This window comes from Chiloscyllium plagiosum, chromosome 10 (assembly GCF_004010195.1).
Source record: "Chiloscyllium plagiosum isolate BGI_BamShark_2017 chromosome 10, ASM401019v2, whole genome shotgun sequence".
Classification (NCBI taxonomy): Eukaryota; Metazoa; Chordata; class Chondrichthyes; order Orectolobiformes; family Hemiscylliidae; genus Chiloscyllium; species Chiloscyllium plagiosum.
Genome location: NC_057719.1, coordinates 80453868 through 80474730, shown reverse-complemented (window position 1 = coordinate 80474730; position 20863 = coordinate 80453868).

Below are 20863 nucleotides of genomic sequence, written 5' to 3'. Positions count from 1 at the left end.
TGCGCTTTTCCAGCAACACATTTTCAGCTGGTGTAACTATATCCTTTCTGTAACATAATGATCAGAATTGTATGCAGTCTGTCTCATGTTTAGCATTCTACCTTTCCCAAAAATAAATGTGGTTCTTGGTTTGCCTTTTTTAATGTCCTTGCTAACTTGTGGCGCAATATTTAGTGATCACCTCCCCCTCCCATCTATCTACGGAGCAGCTGAGGAAGGGGAGGCAGAACAGGAATGGAAACCACACCCCAGACTGTCCCCGTTTATCCCCAGGCTACACAGAGACAATAAAACTCTATCAGGAATATCAGTTTAAAGCCACTTGAATTCCTCATTTTGACACTGTGCCACACCCCTTACTTTACCTCTGTTACTGATCATCCTCTTTCACACCATAAAAAGAAATCCAGCATAGAAAATGTATTCTGGTTCAAATGTATAAATTAAATCATGCCAGAATTCATGTTAGAAAAAACATTTTCCTGGAACACTTATTTGACAGTGCATTTTTCCTGGTTCTTGCAGAATGCTGAATTCTGATGTCCATTGGAGGAGACTGTACATGACCTCAGAGGACACCCTTGAGGAGTTATGGTCTAGTGAGTCTTATTGAGAAGAGACACTTGTCTTACAAGATGTAGTTTACTGCATGGCAGCAAAGGTACAGGTTATATTGATGGAAATGTGTTGCTGGAAAAGCGCAGCAGGTCAGGCAGCATCTAGGGAACAGGAGAATCGACTTTTCGGGCATTAGCCCTTCTTCAGGAAGTCGATTCTCCTGTTCCCTAGATGCTGCCTGACCTGCTGCGCTTTTCCAGCAACACATTTCCATCTCTGATCTCCAGCATCTGCAGACCTCACTTTCTCCTACAGGTTATATTGACCAGTTTAGCATAATTACTAAGACTGTCAGGAGTTGACACATCTGTCTCCCTCAAGATGTCAAGCTCGACTCCATTTTCTCACCCAAGACTGTGTGTCATCATCAGATTGGGTCAAGCCTAATGTGGTCTTAACTGTAACCTTTTCAGAACCATTACACAATGTTCCTGGGAATGGAGGGCTTGAGTTATAAGGAGAGGCTGAATAGGCTCTTTATCACGGGAGCATAGGAGGTTGAGGGGGTGACTTTATAGATGTTTGTAAAACCATAAGGGGCATAGACAAGATGAATAGCCAAGGTCTTTTCTCTAGGATGGGATGTTCAAAATGAGAGGGCATAATTTAAAGGTGAGGGGAGAAAGATTCAAAAGAGACCGGAGGTGCAAATGTTTCACACAGAGGGAGGTTCTTATGTGGAATGAACTGCCAGAGAAAGTGATAGATGCAGATACAGTTACAACATTTAAATGGCATTTGGACAGTTACATGGACAGGAAAGGTTTAAAGGGATATGAGCCGAATGCAAGTAAATGGGACTAGTTCAGTTTAAGTACTCAGTCAGCATGAATGAATTGGACCGAGGGGGTCTGTTTCCGTGCTGTATGACTCTATAACAGCTAAAGACTGGCACAGAACACTTGGGCTGAATGGCCAGTTTCAGTGCTGTGGAATTAAGATAGTTTAATTCATAGTTTAAAGCAAAATTTCCAAAGGATGTAAAACATTAAAATACCAGAGCCAGAAGCTTTCTAAGGTTGGGGGTGTGGGCAGGGAGAGGGGCGCACAGGTTGCTGACGGCTTAACCCCCCCCCAGAATGAAAGAGGCACCCAGCCACCAGACTTGTAAGAACCCCTACCTGAAGCAATAACACATTGAGGGTGGGCTGATGTGGTGCTCAGCGGAACATCGCTCCCACTGGTGGAGCTGCCAGTCAATTTGATTGATGGCTGGTTCCAACAGCCCGGGCATTGCCAAGAGTTTGTTAGTGAGTTCTGCCAAGACTGTGATCAGTTCAAAGAAGGCAGAAGGTCCAGGCATAGGAAGTGGGAGCAAGAAGGGTGGAGTGATGGATTTTAAAATCCAGGAAGGAAGGCTACTATCTTCTATTGGAGTGGGGTGTTGCTTAAGTTCATAAAGAGTATGATCCAAAGACAGTAACCCTCCTCCTTCCTTTGTAAACATGGCTGCCTGCTCCTGCTTGCCTGCCCTCACCAATCCAAGTTGACCTCTAACATTAGGCGTCAATTCACCTTTGGTTATCTGGAATTTGCCATGCTAGATGCCCAGCAGCTTTTGTAAGCGTTTGGTGATCCAACAGCGTGAATTTGCCAAAGGTTAATGAACAGTTGCAGTCCCGTTGATTGGGAGAACGTGGTGCACAAGAGCCTTGGGAGTCGCAAGCATTTGCTCGGCAGTTCCAAGAATTATGCTTCACACACGCTTCCCAAAGGTCAAGGTAACTGCATTGGAATCTCTGAACTGACAAGCAGTTTGATATTAATAAAGTGGTTCAATGACAGGTTAGCACTCTGAAAGTTACTCAGTCACAACACACTTCACAGTCTTAGTGAATCATTGAGTGCATTAATTCCACAATCATCTCACCCGTGATGAATGATTGTACTGAAGCATGGAATAAAGTACAAACAGGTCAATGGGGTTGGAATTCACAAGTGGAGAAGCAATGTTTCAGTTTTACATAATCTTGAAGAGATCCCAGCGGCAGTATTTTGTTTTGTTTTAAAAAGAAATGCTCAGAAACCATGATATTGATTTTGGAAGGGACCCTGTGCTAAATTCACACACAACTGATTTTGTCGTCTTCTCCAGTTGCCTGCCCAAAGGCATATCTGACCCACAGTCCAGCAACGTCTTCCACAAGGAAGGCAAGGAGACAGCGCCTGGATCTACCCAAGTTGGGTCCGATGGACACGAACCCTGTGGTGATGACACCAATCAGATCCACAACATAGGGATCATATTATTAAGAAACTGCTAGGTTGTCTCTCTATCTTAGAATCAGTGAAACGAACTTTCATCAGTTCATGGAAGCAAAAAAAAAACAAGGCTTAGAGAAAAATATCAAATCAACAAGAGCCAAATCAATTTATTTAGATCAATTTCTTCTTCAAACATCATCAGATCTGGTCGTACCTGAATTGAAAATGTATAGAAAATGCCTGCACCACAAGACAAAGATGGTTTACAAGGCTTTTCTTCAGCCTTTGATGTCCATATATTCTGAATTTTGTGACCAATTATTCCTCTGTGAGATTTGCTCCACATAAATTCACCATATACATAGTAGGAGGGTCACCAACAGATCATTCAATCTATCAAAACACTAATTGTCCCAGCTTGTGTATTTGCCAAAATGATGATCCCTCCAAGTTTACTATACTGGAAATAGATGCATCTTAGTAAGATCTCTAGCATAGGAAGGCAAGCTCCTTATGTTTGGTTCCAAAGTTTTTACCACAACCCATGCAAACAACTCCAATATAGACAGGGAAACTCTCATTTTCATTTTCAGAATGCAAAAGTTCCATCTGTACCAAGTCAGCGATGATTCCAAAGTTCATACTGACCACAAACTGTTGGGAATGATCTGTGAAACTCTCTCAAGAGCATCCCCTTGAATATAATGTCTACTTGTGAACATTCAAAGATCCAATTTTGAAGTCAATTATAAAGCACGTTAATAAATAAGTATTCCTGATGCTCCTAACAGACTTCCAAATCCTGCTGGAAACAAAGTCCTCTAGATTTAAAAGTGGTTATTGTTGAATCTGAGTTTGGAGATAGTTTCCGTGCAATCGCATTCATTTTGGTCGGAAGCATACAGGGTGAATTTAGAGACCAAAGCCAGCTGAAGAAGACCAGCATCAGCCTGTAACCTGAACACATGCAACAATGAACAGGCACGTTCTTTCTGGTCACACTAGAATTTTCTGAAAATATGATTTTCGAAGGCCAACGAGTGATCGTTTCACAAGTTCAGATTTCCTTGTGCAAAGTTGCTCATCTCATCCAGTAGAGCAATTTATCAACATGATCAATTGATTCTAAAAACCTGCCAGGAGCTTGGAGAGGATTGGAAGGACTTTTGACGCTTTGTGCAAAGTTGCTTATCTCACTGAGTTATATATTTTACTGACATTCCGAACTGAATTGCCAGCATTCTTGCAAAGATTGCTGGGATGGTATATCAAAATATTGCACTGCAAGTGCCCCTCCTGATTCCGTTGGAGTGCTGACCTTCCCGCGTCCAGCTTGACCCTCTCCAGGTTTCCTCACCCCACCGTGACCACGCAGGAAGGGGTTGCCACCCAAACTTCAGAATCTATTTGCCAGCGAGCACTTTGGAGAACAGCCAGGAGGCATCCGAGGAGAAACCCCCTCCGTTCTCATGCAAATCTTGCCCAATTATCGGGTGTGTCTCAGGTCTCCACATTTGGGCACGGAACCAAATGGTGCCAGCCTACCACAGCACCCCAGTTTCTGGGGCTTGCTTGTGTTCACCTACAGTGCTTGCCAGCGCTGAATGAGGTGACCAGCATCACCAGCTCTTCTTAAATTACAACATAGGCAGGACTTCAAAAGGACCTCAATCACTGTTAAAATGCTCTGAAGTGCCTCATGCTTGTGAAAAGCCTGACATGAGTGCAAATCTTTCTTTACAATTCCCCCAGTAACCTTGCCTGCTTTCCAATCTTCTCCTTGTGTCTAACAGATTATATCCCTTCCAAATAATGTTTCATTGAGTCCCTCAATGCTAAACTACAACCTGTATGATTGCCTTGGGCCATCTGTCCCTGCGCTTACTCGGGAAGATAAACACTGCTAGGAGATTGGCAATTCTTCAGGTTTGCATACCAAGGAGCTACTTAACTATGGATGGAATTGTTTTTGAAGAATACTAGTGACAGAGAACAGCTCTTTATGTTGTTCATGACAGAGGATGCATCATGAGTGCTGACAGTCTTGTCTCAGAGCTGTTACTTCGATATAAAAAACAATTTACTAGAAAGGTAGGTTCAAATTCAGTGTTCATTCTGCATTAAATATGCATTAATTCAGATCAGTCGACAAGTTTATAAAGATGCTTCAGCATCAAACAGAGAACACCAGCAGCTTCTATTTGTGGAAGTTTTTTATGCAAAGGCACTTTAGAGGCGGAGCTCTGGGCCATAAATCACTCAGTGAAGGAACAGAATGAAGAAAATGTGAACGAGAGATGAGATGAGTCTGTCAAGAGACACTCAGAGACGCAGTATCACCCTGCTTTATTATTGAAGCAGCAGTTCACATCTTGCAGCTCAAAGGCTGTGAGATCAAAATCCCAGTAGTTCCTTCCAAATGGTGTTGTGGGTCCATTTACAGCACATGGACTGCAGCGGTTCAAGAGGCCAGCTGAACATCACATTCCCAAGGGCAACAAGGAAGAGCAATAAATACCGGCCCAGCCAGCAAAATCCCTGCTGGCGATGCAAGATGGCGCTGGATATGGTCAACTCCTTGCGAGTTCCTGCCTGCAGAGCTAAGTTTCCTATTTTCTACAATCGTCCTACACTCTTTAAACTTAACAGCATACTTTTAAAAATTACTTCGTTTTTGCCGCAGTTTACCTATTATTTACTTATCTTTGCTACTTAACTCTGTGATCTGCCTGTAATGCTCGCAAGACAAAACTTTTCACTGTGCCTCGGTACACGTGACAATAAATTCAATTCAATTCAATCTGGGTCCAAACGCTAACTAGCTGGCTAACCAGTGCCCTCAGTGGTTGTATGTTTGGATGAGTAATCCATGCCTCTGGGCTGGCAATTCAAAGACTCATGCTGTGAGTGATGGGGGCTATGGTGAGTTGGGTGGCAGAATTGGGCAAGATGTTCAGTGAAGATCATCTCATTGTACATTTTACACTTTTTTCAGACAGCATGGTGAGATTTTTTGTACTTACTTATGGGACATGGTGTCACTGACTGGGCCAGCATTTATTGTCCATCCTTGGTTGTCATTGAGAAAGTGATGATGAGCTGTCTTTGTGAACCACTGCAATGGGTTGACAGTAAGGAGGGAATTTCGGGACTTTAACACAGAAACAGTGAAGGAAGGTGATATATTTCCAAGTCAGGCTGATGAGTAGAGGGGAACTTGAAGATGTTCCTGCTATCTTTATCCTTCTAGATAGAAGTGGTCGTGGGTTTGGAAGGTGCTGTCTGAAGATCTTTGGTGAAGTTCTGCAGTGCGTTGTACAGATAGTGCACACTGCTGCTGCTGAGCATTGGTGGTGGAGGGGCTGAATATTTGCATCTCTGGCATCAATCAAGCGTGCTGCTGTGTCCTGGATGGTGTCAAGCTTCTTGAGTGTTGGTGCAGCTGCAGGCAAGTGGGGAGAATTCCGTCACACTCATGGATAAGTGGAGAAGGGCACTGATCTTCTTTCCACAGAACCGGACATTTCTCCAGACAGCTGAGACTGGTTCCGAAAGGCATGGTCTGGTGCCAAGGCCTTTACTGCTGGTCCTGAAGGGGGGGGGCAAGAAGAAGTCCTGTCTGTGTACCACCCCATCCAACAGGAACTCCAGGGTCGTGTCTGCAAATAAAGGGCCATAATTTCCTCCTGTCAGGGACAGATGTCAGGAACCATGCAAGGCAGCTCGGGACCGACAGTGTTTGTCTGTGTGCACTTTGACTTTTTAAAGCTCTTGCCGACGCAATGAATGCCATTCAATTCCAGGATATCCACAAAGTGGCGAGTTGCTCCGGGGGGCAGAATTTGGACATGATTTTTGCCATGAAGGCTAAAACACCAATCAACACGACGAGATTGTTCAAAGACAATGCGAAAACTGGTTTGGCTTGACTCCATCAAACTCAGGCTGACTCACACCTTGCAAAAGCCTGGAATTCATCTCTCAGCATTGCCATTTACAACTTTAGATTGCATTGAAATAATTCAGAATTGGAAAGCTTATATCAGCACCGTAATTGTGAAACTGTCCAGTTGTAAATACCTGACTGGCGCATTATTATCCTTCAGACAAGGAAGCTTGTCATTCCTAGTGGATCCGGACTTACAGTCAGGTGGTTGACTGTTAAGATACCGTGTGAGGGGATAGCAAACCATTCGTTTTGTGTGACACATCTACCAAAGTGACAAGAAGGAAGCTACCACTGTCAATTAGCGATGAGAGAAAAAATATCATTATAAAAATTGTTGACCGCTAATGCAGAACAGGAGAATCTCTTTGTGCCGTGTGAACTTCCTTCAACTGTTGTAGACCTTTGACAGAGTTTTCACTCACTTTAAGGGCTGCTTTTACATGGATTCTCTCATATCCCCTCTGCCCTCCAAACAGCCAAGAACCAGCCCACATAGGACTTGTTACTCATCCTGGATCTTCATAAGGTGGTCCCTATATGAATTTAACATGATTTCCTGGACACTTGGGAACAGGTATAATAAGGTGTAATCGAGGTTGTAGGCTTCACGTGACCAATTAAGTCTGATACCAGTAAACGTCGTTCTGCTGGTAAAAAGCTTAATTTTTATTTTTGTTCTGCACAGGTTGGAACGTGAGTTAGAATACTGTTGGTTATTACAAGCTGTCCCAATAGGGATCTGGCCATCCTGAGTCCACTGCACTGGGATGTGTTAGGACTGAAATGTTTATCTGAAACATTATTAATAGCTGTCCACAGGGACTAGACCAAGAGTGCCAGAAATGTGGTTCACCATTGCCAAGGAATAATAATGCACTAATATATGGGCTCAGTTGTTCCCGGCAATGCACTTTAGTCACGGATGAATAAACACCAGCATTCTGTCTGCTGGCAAACTCCTAACATTGATATTTCAGTCAAGCAAGTAACTAGCCGCATGGCTCTGTCACTCTGCCAATCTCTTTAACCTTACATTTGTTTCCTCTAGACTTGACGTTTCCAGCCTCCCCAACTTCCTTGACAATTGGCCTTGAAAAAGCCCTGAGCTGTTTTACTGGATTAAAGGTACTATAATATGAAATTTGTTATCTTGCTTGTTGCATATAAACCTATGGTACGGCACAGTGGCTCAATAGTTAACACCGCTGCTTCATAGCAGGGACCCAGGCTCAATTCCACCCTCGGGTGACTGTCCGTGTGGAGTTCGCGCGTTTTCCCCGTGTCTGCGTGGGTTTGCTCCAGGTACTCCGGTTTCCTCCCACAGTCCAAAGATGTGCAGGTTAGGTGGATTGGCCATACTAAGTTGCCCCGTAATGTCCAGGGATGTGCAGGGTTAGTTGGATTAGCCATGGGAAATGTAGGATTCTAGAGCAGAGGGGGTGGGCCTGCGTGGGATGCTGTCCTGAGGGTCGGCGTGGATTCGATGTGCTGAATGGCCTGCTTCCACACTGTAGGGAGTCTATGAAAGGATGAAGGATATTACACGTCATTGGGTGAAGGACAATGTTTAACACTCGCCTTTTTTGAGCCTTGCTAGCTATGCAATTGTGTTTGTCCTCAGCTGCGTCAGATGCATGAGCTGCCCCCATCTTTTTGCTGCATGTCAGGCTACAGATTGTGACAATTACCATGGCGGCCAGTTTACTGGGATGGAATTGCTCAAGCAGTGAATGTTGTTGAAAACGAAGAATGCTGTCAGCCGTGTTCTTAGCCTCTAAATGAATGACAGCCGTACTTTGGGTGGTTATATGTTTCACAAACTATGACTGGAATGGGCTGCCACATTCTCTGAGAGACACCATCCATCAGCTGTATGTATGTCAGCAGCAAAAACACCCACACTTCCGCCTCTCCCTTTAGTGACCTGACAGGAATTCACTAAACACTTTTAATTTACGTAACATTTTTAATATACTAAAACAAGGTGCCTTGAAGATGTATTATCAAGCAAAGTTTGACACAGAAACCCATCAGATATTAAGACAGGCAATCAAAAGCTTCGTCAAAGAAAGCTTTCTCTCTCTTTCCACAGATGCTGCCAGACCTGCTGAGTTTCTCCAGCAATTTCTGTTTCTTTTGTTGCCAATGTCTCAATGGTATTTTTTAAATTCATTCATGGTATGTGGGTGTCTCTGGCTAGGAGAAAGTGAGGACTGCAGATGCTGAAGATCAGAACTGAAAATGTGTTGCTGGAAAAGCGCAGCAGGTCAGGCAGCATCAAAGGAGCAGGAGAATCGACGTTTCGGGCATAAGCCCTTCTTCAGGAATGTTTCTCCTGTTCCTTGGATGCTGCCTGACCTGCTGCGCTTTTCCAGTAACACATTTTCAGCTCTTGTCTCTGGCTAGGCCAGCATTTATTGCCCATCCCTAATTGCCCCCAGATGGCAATTAAGAGTCAACCACATTACTGTGGGTCTGGAGCCACATGTAGGCCAGACCAGGTACAGATGGCAGATTTCCTTTCCTAAAGGACATTCGAGTATTTAGACGGGCTTTTCCAACAATCACCAACAGTTTCATGGTCATGATTAGACCTTTAAATCCAGACTCTTTCTTGAAATCAAATGCTACCATCTGCCATGGCAGGATTTGAACCTAAGTCCCCAGGACATTAGCTGAGATTTTGGACTAATAGATGAGTGATAATACCACTAGGCCATGCTCTTCCCAAGATAGGATGAGCGATACACTGTAACCTTACCATTATGAACAGTCTATTAATAAATGCTGTTGAAAATTAACCTAAAAGCCTAACCTGACATTTGTCCAAGACCTGTCCCAAGCTGACCAGTTCTCGACGGTTTCCAGCAGTAGCCATCTGCATGCGCCTTGCAGGTTTCATTTAATTTACTCACACTGCCTTTGCTGGGGACTTAGATGGCCTGAGTGGAAGTGTGTGCAGTCACTGCCCATGTAACATGCCATGAGAAGCTGACAGGGGTCTGGAGGAGCAAGGGGCACAGTGGAACTGCCAGCTGACTGCTCTGAGTCCCACGTCAGGAATTGTCGCTATCCAGTTCCTATCCTGTGGGTGCATGAATGGGATGCTATACATTAATGTGACGGTATGGCATAGCAACAAGCATTCTAATACATGCAAACAGTCCTCTCACTACTTACAAACAAGAATCTCACTGCTTTTCTTTTCAGAAAATAAGATCCGATGATAGGAAACCCCTCACTGCCAATCTCACACAATTCTCCCAAATTTCTCAGCTGTACAGGCCATTGGTGAGGCCACTTTTGGAATACTGCATTCAACTCTGTGGTCTCCCAGCTTTAGTAAAATGCAGTGAAACTTGAACGGGTTCAGAAAAGATTGACAAGATGTTGCCAGGGTTGGAGGGGTTGAGCTATAGGGAGAGGCTGAATAGGCAGGGGCTGTTTTCCCTGGAGCGCGGAGGCTGAGGGGTAACTTCATAGAGGTTTATAAAATCATGAGGGGCACGGATAGAATAAATAGACAAGGTCTTTTCCTCTTGTAGGGGAGTCCAGAACTAGAGGGCATAGGTTTAAGGTGAGAGGGGAAAGATATAAAAGGGACCTAAGGGGCACCTTTTCTTGCAGAGGGTGGTGCGTGTATGGAATGAGCTGCCAGACGATGTGGTGGAGGCTGGTACAATTGCAACATTTAAAAGGCATCTGGATGGGTATATGAACAGGAAGGGTTCAGAAGGATATGGGCCAAGTGCTGGCAAATGGGACTCAATTAATTTAGGATATCTGGTCGGCATGGACAAGTTAGACCAAAGGATCTGTTTCCGTACTGTATGATTCTATGACTCTATAGCTTTGCATTGTTTAGAGGTTGGGGAAATTCTGCCTATGGATTTGATGGATGCTTGAGTGCTCTTCTGAGTCAATGCCAGTAATCCCAGGGGTCTGTCTTGTTTGCATGTATTTTAATGAAGTTTTAAAAACCCTGGCCATGCCTTAAACAAGATAAGAGAAAAACATTTTATTGTTGCTGAATGACTGGGGTCCAATACTATACAGAGAGAGGCAGAACAATCCAGAAAGTCAGTTGGAGTGTGGTGCCTGCTGGAGAATGAAGGACATTGCTGGACACAATCCCTCAGGAACTCATTTAGCTGCTCTAAAATTAAAACAATTGTGAGTTTAACTTCCACAGAAGATTAGCTGCCACAGTGGATGTACAGATAGAGTTTAATGAACACGTAGATGACATAGGGAGAAAGTGAAGACTGTAGGTGCTGGAGATCAGAGTCGAAGAGTGTGTTGCTGGAAAAGCACAGCAGGTCAGGCAGCATCCGAGGAGCAGGAGAACTGACGTTTCGGGCATAAGCCCTTCATCAGGAATGAGGCTCATTAGGCAAGATTTAGAATGCACAGGAATGGGGAAGAGAACTGCAGGGAATGGGCACAACAGAAATGTAGAGCTTATTCAAGGAACAGCTACTGCGGCTCCTTGATAATTATGTACCTGTCAGGCAGGGAGGAAGTCATCGAGCGAGGGAGCAATGGTTTATTAAAGGAGGTGAATCTCTTGTCAAGAGGAAAAAGAAGGCTTATGTTAGGATGAGATTTGAAGGCAGGAAAGACCTAAAGAGAGAGCTAAGAAGAGCCAGGAGGAGACATGAGTAGTCATTGGCAGACAGGATCAAGGAAAACCCTAAAGCTTTCTTTAGTTATATCAGGAATAAAAAAATGACTAGAGTAAGATTAGGGCCAGTCAAGGGCAGTAGTGGGAAGTTGTGCGTGGAGTCCAAAGAGATAAGAGAAGAATAAAATGAATATTTTTCGTCAGTATTCACACAGGAAAAAGACAATGTTGTCGAGGAGAATGCTGGGATACAGGCTATTAGACTAGACGGGATCGAGGTTCATACGCAGGAGGTGTTAGCAATTCTGGAAAGTGTGCAAATAGATAAGTCCTCTGGGCCAGATGGGATTTATCCTAGGGAAGGATAAATTCTCTGGGAAGCTAGGGAAGAGATTGCAGAGCCTTTAGCTTTGATCTTTATGTCATAATTGTCTACAGAAATAGTGCCAGAAGACTGGAACTAGCAAATGTCCCTTTGTTCAAGAAGGGGAGTAGAGACAACCCTGGCAAATATAGATCAGTGAGCATTCCTTCAGTTGTGGGTCAAGCGTTGGAAAAGGTTATAAGAGATAGGATTTATAATCACCTAGAAAGGAATAAGTTGATTTGGGATAGTCAACATGGTTTTATGAATTGTAGGTCATGCCTCACAAACCTAATTGAGTTCTTCAAGAAGGTGACCAAACAGGTAAAGCAGTTGATGTGGTGTATATGGATTTCAGTATCGCATTTATGGGGTTCCTCACAGTAGGCTATTGCAGAAAATACAGAGGCATGGGATTGAGGGTGATTTAGCCGGTTTGGATCAGAAATTGGCTAGCTGTAAGAAGACAGAGGGTGGTGACTGATAGGAAATTTTCATCCTAGAGTTCACTTACTAGTGGTGTACCGCAAAGATCTGTTTATGGGGCCACTGCTGTTTGTCATTTTTATAAATGACCTGGATGAGGGCATAGAAGGATGACATTAAAGTCGCTGGAGTTATGGATAGTGCAGAAGGATATTGCAGATTACAGAGGGACATGGATAAGCTGCAGAGCTGGGCTGAGAGGTGGCAAATGGAGTTTAATGCGGAAAAGTGTGAGGTGATTCACTTTGGAAGGAGTAACAGGAATACGGAGTTCTGGGCTAATGGTAAGATTTTTGGTAGTGTGTATGAGCAGAGGGATCTCAGTGTCCATGTACATAGATCCCTGAAAATTGCTACCCAGGTTGATAGGGTTGTTAAGAAGGCATATGGTGTGTTAGCTTTTATTGGTAGAAGGATTTAGTTTTGCAGCCAGGAGTCATGTTGCAGCTGTACAAAACTCTAGTGCGTACAGTTCTGGTCACCACATTACAGGAAGGATGTGGAAGCTTTGGAAAGGGTGCAAAGGAAATTTACTGGGATGTTGCTTGGTATGGAAGGAAGGTCTTATGAAGAAAGGCTGAGGGACTTGAGGCTGTTTTCATGAAAAGAAGGTTGAGAGATTACTTAAATGAGACATATAAGATGATTAGAGACTAAATATGGTAGGCAGTGAGAGCCTTCTTCCTCAGATAGTGATGGCTAGCATGAGGGGATTAACTTTAAATTGAGGGGTGATAGATATAGGACTGGTGTCAGAGGTAGGTTCTTTACTCGGAGAGTAGTAAGGGCGTGGAACGCCCTGTCACAAGAGTAGTAGACTTTCCAACTTTAAGGGCATTTAAATGGCCATTGGATAGGCATATGTATCATAATGGAACAGTGTAGGACAGATAGGCTTCAGATGTGTTCCACAGGTTGGTGCAACATCTACAGCTGAAGGGCCTGTACTGCACTGTAATGTTCTATGTTCTATGTTCTAATAAAAGAGTTGAAGGATATTGCAAAGATAAGGAGGGCTGAGACCATGGCTTGATTTGACAATGAAAGTAAAGGTTTCAAAATTAAGACGTTTTCAGACTGGGAATCAATGTAATTCAACAGCCACCACGATGATAATGAATGTCAGGATTCTGACAGGGTGTTAATTGGGCAGGGTGAATCATCCCGGAAAAACTGAGATTGGTCAATGTAAAAGGTCAGCTCCTTCCAAACTGTCCGATAGTTCACAATTAAAGGTGCCAGTTACTTTAGCAGACATGCAGTCTATAATAAGCATATATTCATCACTACCTAGAAATTCCTATTCTGTCTGGAAATTTTGCTTATTGCTTTTGGCCTAGGAATAACACCCATTTGTCACGTTCCCAAGGTGGCAGATCACTGATAAACCAGTGAGGGTCATTCTGGAACCAAGGTTGATGATAGCGTTTTAGTCCCTGAGCGAAAATGTGTAAATTTCAAACTTCGTTTCAAATAAGCCTTCCTGACTGGAGATAGGGATTCCAACTCTGAATCTTGGATTAACACTCAGTGCATGTGTTTTATGAGAAACATTAATGCCATAAAGGACTAAGCCATCCACTCGACCTTGTTAATTAATAAGAAGAATTAGAATACTGTGTTCCATTCTGGTCTCCCTGCTATAAGAAGGATGTTGTGAAACTTGAAAGGGTGCAGAAAAGATTTATAAGGATGTTGCCAGGGTTGGAGGATTTGAGCTATAGGGAGAGGTTGAATAGGCCGGGGCTGTTTTCCCTGGAGCATCGGAGGCTGAGGGGTGACCTTGTAGAGGTTTATAAAATCATGAGGGGCATTGATAGGATGAATAGTCAAGGTCTTTTTCCGAAGGTGGGAGAGTCCAAGATTAGTAGGCATAGACTTAAGGTGAGAGGCAAAAGATTTAAAAGGGATCTAAGGGGAAACAATTTCATGCAGAGGGTGGCACATGGATGGAATGAGCTGCCAGAGGAAGTGGTGGAGGCTGGTACAATTGCAACATTTAAAAGGCATCTGGATGGGTACATGAATAGGAAGGGTTTAGGCAAATGGGACTAAATTGGATTGGGACGTCTGGTCGGCGCGGATGAGTTGGATCGAAGAGTCTGTTTCTATTCCATATGATTCTAGGAGGGCTGCAGGCACATGTTATGGACCAGGCCAGACCCCCTCAAAACATTTCAAGAAAGTAGCCCAGACCTAACTTTGCTAGTTGTTTTAAGCAGGTGTACATGTGGATATTTCAGGAGTGATGCAGGTGACCCAAACGCTTAGTTTTAAACAAAACAGAATTCGTTTGAAATATTACCAAATGAATCACAAACAAATGGGAACCGAATACAGAATAACCTAACCTATCCGAAAACCCAACAGACTATCCCAACTTAGTGATGCTGTTCCAAATTCCTGCAACAATTCCTATAAAAAAATTAAAATCGAACACCGGGTCTTACATGAAAGAGAGATGGCAGAGAGATTCAGCATGGAACACCTTCTTCCATGTAGCTGTTCCTTGAACCAGCAGTCCCAAACTGCCAGACTGCGTTCAGTGAACAGCCTGGCTGCTAAAAACCAAACCAAACCAGAGAAAAGCTGAGCTGGGAGAACTGGCCACTCTCCTTTCATTGTACAAGTGTCTTTTTTAACTTGAAAGCCTTTTGTTTGAGGCAGTATCTGTTAGCTAAAACCCTTCAAACCTAGACTTTTCAGAAATCACTGCTTTTACGCCCTCTCTGGGGGAAAAAAAAAGCCAAGGACAGCATAACCTTTTTAAAGGAACAGCATCATCAAACATGGGAGGACTATTCACGTCGGTCTATGAATCAACCCATGAATCCTTGAACCTCTTATTGACTGCAACCAAATACAAGAATAAAAAAGGAGAAATCCTTAATGTATATATTCAATCTTCTGCATCAGCGTTGAGCCTAAGTTGTGGACTTAGTCTTCTGATTTTAATAAGCATGGAGTTAACGTGATTGGCAGCAGTATATTTCTGGCCCTGAGGCAGGTATAAATTACTATCCAGGGGTTCGACTGAAGCACATATGGAAAATAGTGATCAACTCTTTCTGATTTCATCAAAACGAAGTAATTAAAGGAAAGAGACTGGAAACAGAATGGATTATGCTCCCTGTCTCCAGCACTGAAATCCATGAGTTGTTATCAGTCATGGAAGGATGCTGGTCAATTAATAAGTTATCTGAAGTGATACGTTTGCCCACCCAGTGCCAATAAGACAAGACAAGCTGGGAGCCCGCAATGGAAAAATCTGCCAGGTATAACAATCTGAAGAAAAATCATTTCAAACTCAAAACGTTTACTCCATTTCTTTTTCAACAGATGCTGCTAAACTTGCTGAGAATTTTTCTTCTCGAACATACTGTTTTTTATGTTATGTATAATGTGCCAGATTGTTGTAAAAATCCTTGTTGTAAATCTCTGAAGCTTCTAATGAGTCAGAACGGTGTAAAATCTCAGACTTTAAGGGGAGTTTCGCAGAAGGTTGTGGATGAAGGGGAAACTGTCCGGCAGAGTTTTCAATGCCACGAGTATTCCCTGGAGTTTAGTTACTCGGGGATTTCTTCATGCCTCCAGTGCAAAACTCCAGTCTTCGCTGCTGCAACAATCCTCCGGCCATTGGAACATCTGGGCTGATAAAAACAGAAAACCCTGGAAAGGCACAGCAGGTTTGGAAGAGAGTTCCAAAGACTCAGCACCTTCTGTGAGAAAAGGACTCTTGGTCTTAAATGAGTCATCCTTTGTTTTCAAACAGTGAACCCCTAGTTCGAGATTCTCCCACAAGAGGCAACATCCTTTCTATGTTGATCCTGTCAAGAACCTTGAGGATTTTAAATATGTCGATGAAGTATCCTTTTACTCATTTAGACTCACTAGCTTCACTTATCCAACTGTTTGTTATTAAGGTGGCACGGTGGCTCAGTGGATAGCACCACGGACCTGGATTCATTTCTCCCCTTGTGTGCCTGTCTGTGTGGAGTTTGCATGTTCTCCCCGTGTCTGCATGGGTCTCATTTGGCTGCTCTGGTTTCCTGCCAAAGGTATGCAAGTCAGGTGGATTAGCCATGAGAAATGCAGGGTTACAGGGTGGGATAGTCTTCAGAGGGTTGGGTGGACTTAATGGGCCAAATGGACTGCTTCCACACTGTAGGGATTCTATGATTAGAAGGGAGGCAATGATGTGGTGGTATTACCCCTGGATTGTTAATAGTGAGACCCCAGATAATGTTCTAGCGACCCAGTTCAAATCCTGCCACAGCAGATGATGGAATTTGAATTCAATAAAAAAATCTGGAATTAAGAGCCTGGTGATGACCATGAAACCATTGCCAATTGTCAGGATACATCCATGTGGTTTAGTAATGCCCTTGAGGAAAGGATACTGCCATCCTTACTTGGTCTGATCTACATGTGACTCCAGACCCACAACAAGATGGTTGAGTCTCAAATGCCCTCTGGTAATTAGGCATTGGCAATACATGTTGGCCTAGCCTGTGACACCCTCATCCTGTGAATGAATAAAAAAAGACAATATCCCATTCTAGGTGTTAAGGGAGCAAACTTTCTGGGAACTGTTTCTAGCAAATTTACATCCTTCCGAAAGTAAGGTGACCAATACTCTACACAGTATAATACTTATATGTAATTTTCATGACTGACATCTCTGTAAATCAAGAGTATGGTGCTGGAAAAGCCGGGCATAATCCCTATGCCCGAAATGTCGATTCTCCTGCTCCCCAGATGCTGCCTGACCTGCTGTGCTTTTCCAGCACCACACTCTCGACTCTGATCTCCAGCATCTGCAGTCCTCACTCCCCTGCCGCCTCCCCCCCCCCACCAGACATCTCTGTAAGACAGGAACTGGAGATACACCACTTTTATAAACCTGTTAAAAATTAAGTGCCTCTTTGCAGCAAAAAGAAACAAAAAAATTGAAATGTGAAAGGATAATTATAATTACAATGCAATTGATAAAGCAGTCTGCTGCCCTGTCACTCACTGATCCTGAAAAATAGGGCAAGAATGTGCAAGCAGTTGCCAATCTATTAGATTATTATTGGGTTAATTTTAGTCTACATGCCCATACAGCATGCCTAAAAAGTGAGGTGAAGAAACAAAGCAAGGTCTTACATTTCGATGAAGCCTTTTAAGATCTCAGAGTATGGCAAAGCATTTTTCAATCAATGAAGTGCTCTTGAACTCTAGTTACTGTTGTAATGCTCACAGCAAGTGCCTACAAGCCAAAATGTGATATTAATCAGGAGTTTAGTGGTGTGGATTGAAGTTCAGGTGTTGGCAAGAGTGTTAGCAAGACGGCGATCTTTAAACAAAGGGCATTGAAATTCTGAGAGAGCCAGAGGAACCTTCTCTCAGAAAGATGTTATCTGCAATAGTGTAGCATCCCTCCAGTACTGCCCTGAGATGTCAACCTAGATTTTCTGCTTAGATGCCTGGCATTACAGCCTTCTGATTTTGAGATGAGATCGTAACCAATTGAGGCCCGTCTCACACCTAAAGGGATAGGATTACCTGACCAGATAATCATCACATTCACATGGTCTTTTCAGAATCTATCCAGGACCAATGCCACTACTGACTAGTCAACATATCACAACTGACCTGAAATAGAAGTTGTGATCAGAGGATTGATGTGCAGTATTGCATACTATTGATTTATTCATAGATTTCAGGAATGCATCCTGGAAGACGGGAGGTGGGGGCTAGAAAATAGAAAGAGGAGAAAGTGAGGACTGCAGATGCTGGAGATCAGAGCTGAAAATGTGTTGCTGGAAAAGCGCAGCTAGAAAATAGAAGGTTAGAGAGAAACCTAATGATATCTTAAGAACTTATCAGCTATGACAGGGAGAGCTACATTTGCGAAGCACCTGTATTACAGGGTACATTTGACTCAGATTCAGTTAATTGCGAGGGTTTATTCAACATTTCATCTCAGTTCGAAGATAATTGTCCCTCAGAACTTCTTATTTTCTCTGAACATTTCCCCAACTTTAACGATGTAAGTGTATTTTATCGCAGTTAAAACACATGAGTAGCTGTAAACAAACTAGAATAATAGAAAAGACTCACAGAAATAAGAGTTCTTTATTCTTTGAAATCACTCAAAAATGACTGCAAATGGGCCTGTGTTAAGACATTGTAATCCCCTGAGATCTTAAACCATGGTTTCCATGGCACTGGAATCTTCAGATGGATTGCAGGCTCAAACAATTTCCTGGAACTTAGTTATATTTTGCAAGTAGTTGATTCCCTGCCTCATTTCTATGGTTTAGGTCAAATAGCAGAGCGGGCTAAAACAAGTTGGAGGAATATAGCTGATGCAGGTTGCGAAAGTGGGAGCTTCAGCAGGGATAGAATTGAGTTAGATCAAGGAGAGAGCAGGATTTTCATTCTGTCACTTTCCTGTTAGAGGTGCCAGTTTCAGGGCACTTTATGAGAGGATGTGAGAAGTGACAGCAAAACCATTCCATAGGTTGGCATCAGACAGGAAAGCAGATGGGCCAAGTTAAGGCAAAGCATTTTAAGAGCAATTGAGGAGATTGCATCATCTAATAAATAGGGCAAGCATAATAATCAGAATATCCTGATTATATTTTCTATGGACTCTGAGAAGTAGGCACTATAAAGCATTATTTTGAGAAAAGACACAACTTAAGTTTGTCAGTTGGGCTCAGAGTGTGGCACACAGGTCTGTACGAGAAGCTTTATACATTAATACGCAGGGCTCTGTAGTTTGCAGATAGAGATAACATGTACACACATTGTGACTGTTTCAGCTGAATAAAGTAAGTGACAGCCATTCTCTGGTTCATTTCTCAGGACAATGCTCGAACCAATCAGGTTCAAATTGCCTGCTTTAACATTTAAACAGAGTTTGGCAGTTAACTGTCAGTCACTTTTATCTGGTGCATTCTTCAAAGTAATGCCTATACCAATCAGAGTCTACTTGGTAGCCAATCAGCACTACCCTCTCATATAATATAAATGCTGTTTTCCTTTGACACTAGTACTTCATACCAATTGGCCTGGTGAGTATAAGATGAAAAGCATCAACAAAATATGTTTTTTTTTATAGCAATACTCAAATTTTGTAAACCAAATTACTTTTATTTATTGTTTTATGGAATCCTCACAGTGTGGAAACTGGCCATTCAGCCCAGCAAGTTGACACCAACCCTCCAAAGAGCATCCCACCTAGACCCACTCCCTTACTCTATCCTTGTAACTGTGCCTTTCCCATGGCTAATGCACCTAACCTACACATCCTGACACATGATGGGTGATTTAGCATGGCCAATCCTTGGACTGTGGGAGGAAACTGGAGCAGACAAGGGGAGAATGTGCAAACTCCACACAGTCAGCCACCCTAGGCTAGAATCGAACCTACGTCCCTGGTGTTGTGAGGCAGCAGTGCTAACCACTGAATCACTGTGTTTTTTTGGGGGGAATTGTGCATTAATTGCCGAGAGTGCTGCTGGAACGCTCTCATAGCTATGGTATGGGCGCAGGCTGAACCTATTCAGTCATGGATAGATATATAGTCTCAATGTTCACAATAAAGAAAAACTCTAGTTAAAGGCCCCTGGGAGATGTGTATGACCATGGATGGGAATATTGCTGCAAAAACTTGCCTCGCAACAGTGTGTTTACGATTTAAATTGAATTATTTCAGTTTTAGTGTGTTTATTGTCAGAAATATAATTTTAAACATTCCTTACCATAAAGCCTTTGAGGAACCAAGATTAACACTGAAACCAGTTTGGAATTATCTTGGATGACTGTTTGAATGAAAGCAATAAATTCCATTTCTGCAGGACATTTCAGGATTTCAGGATACTAAGATGCTTTATAGTCAGTGAAGTATTTTTGATATGTAGTCATTCTTGTAATGTAGAAGCCATTTTAAGTCATACGTGCAGCAATAAGATAAATAATCAGATAACAACCCGGATCCTCCAAATAATGAGCAACAAAATACATGCTGGAATTTCTCAGATGTTCCAATTCAATGACTTTGGAAAGACTTATTTTCCGATCAGCAACTACCCTGCATCTGGAATCCTCCAGAAAGGTTTCTAACTCCAAGTTAGTGCAATAAACCTCAGAGGGTTCCAACTCACTTACCAGGATAGTTAACCAGGAAGTAGAAGACAGATAAAAACCAAGTCCAAGCCCAGGATAACCATACTCCTCAGCCTTTGACTCCCTGTGAGCTCTCAGTGTGCCAGGTGGGTGAGGTGCCAAGTGGGTAAGGACCCAAATTGCAAGATGGGAAAAGCAACAATAAGTGATTGAGGTGAGGTGAGGTGAGGTGTTAGTGTGGTATTGATGGTGTTGGTCAGGTGAGGTAAGGTGTTGGCGAGGGTGAGGGTGAGGTGAGGTGTTGGTGAAGGTGAGGGTGAGATGTTGGTGAAGGTGAGGTGAGGTGAGGGTGAGATGAGGGTGAGGTGAGAGTGAGGTGAGATGGGGTGAGGTGAGGGTGAGATGTTGGTGAGGGTGAGGTGTTGGTGAGGGTGAGGATGAAGTGAAGGTGAGGGTGAGGTGTTGGTGAGGCTGAGGGTGTGGTGTTGTTGAAGGTGAG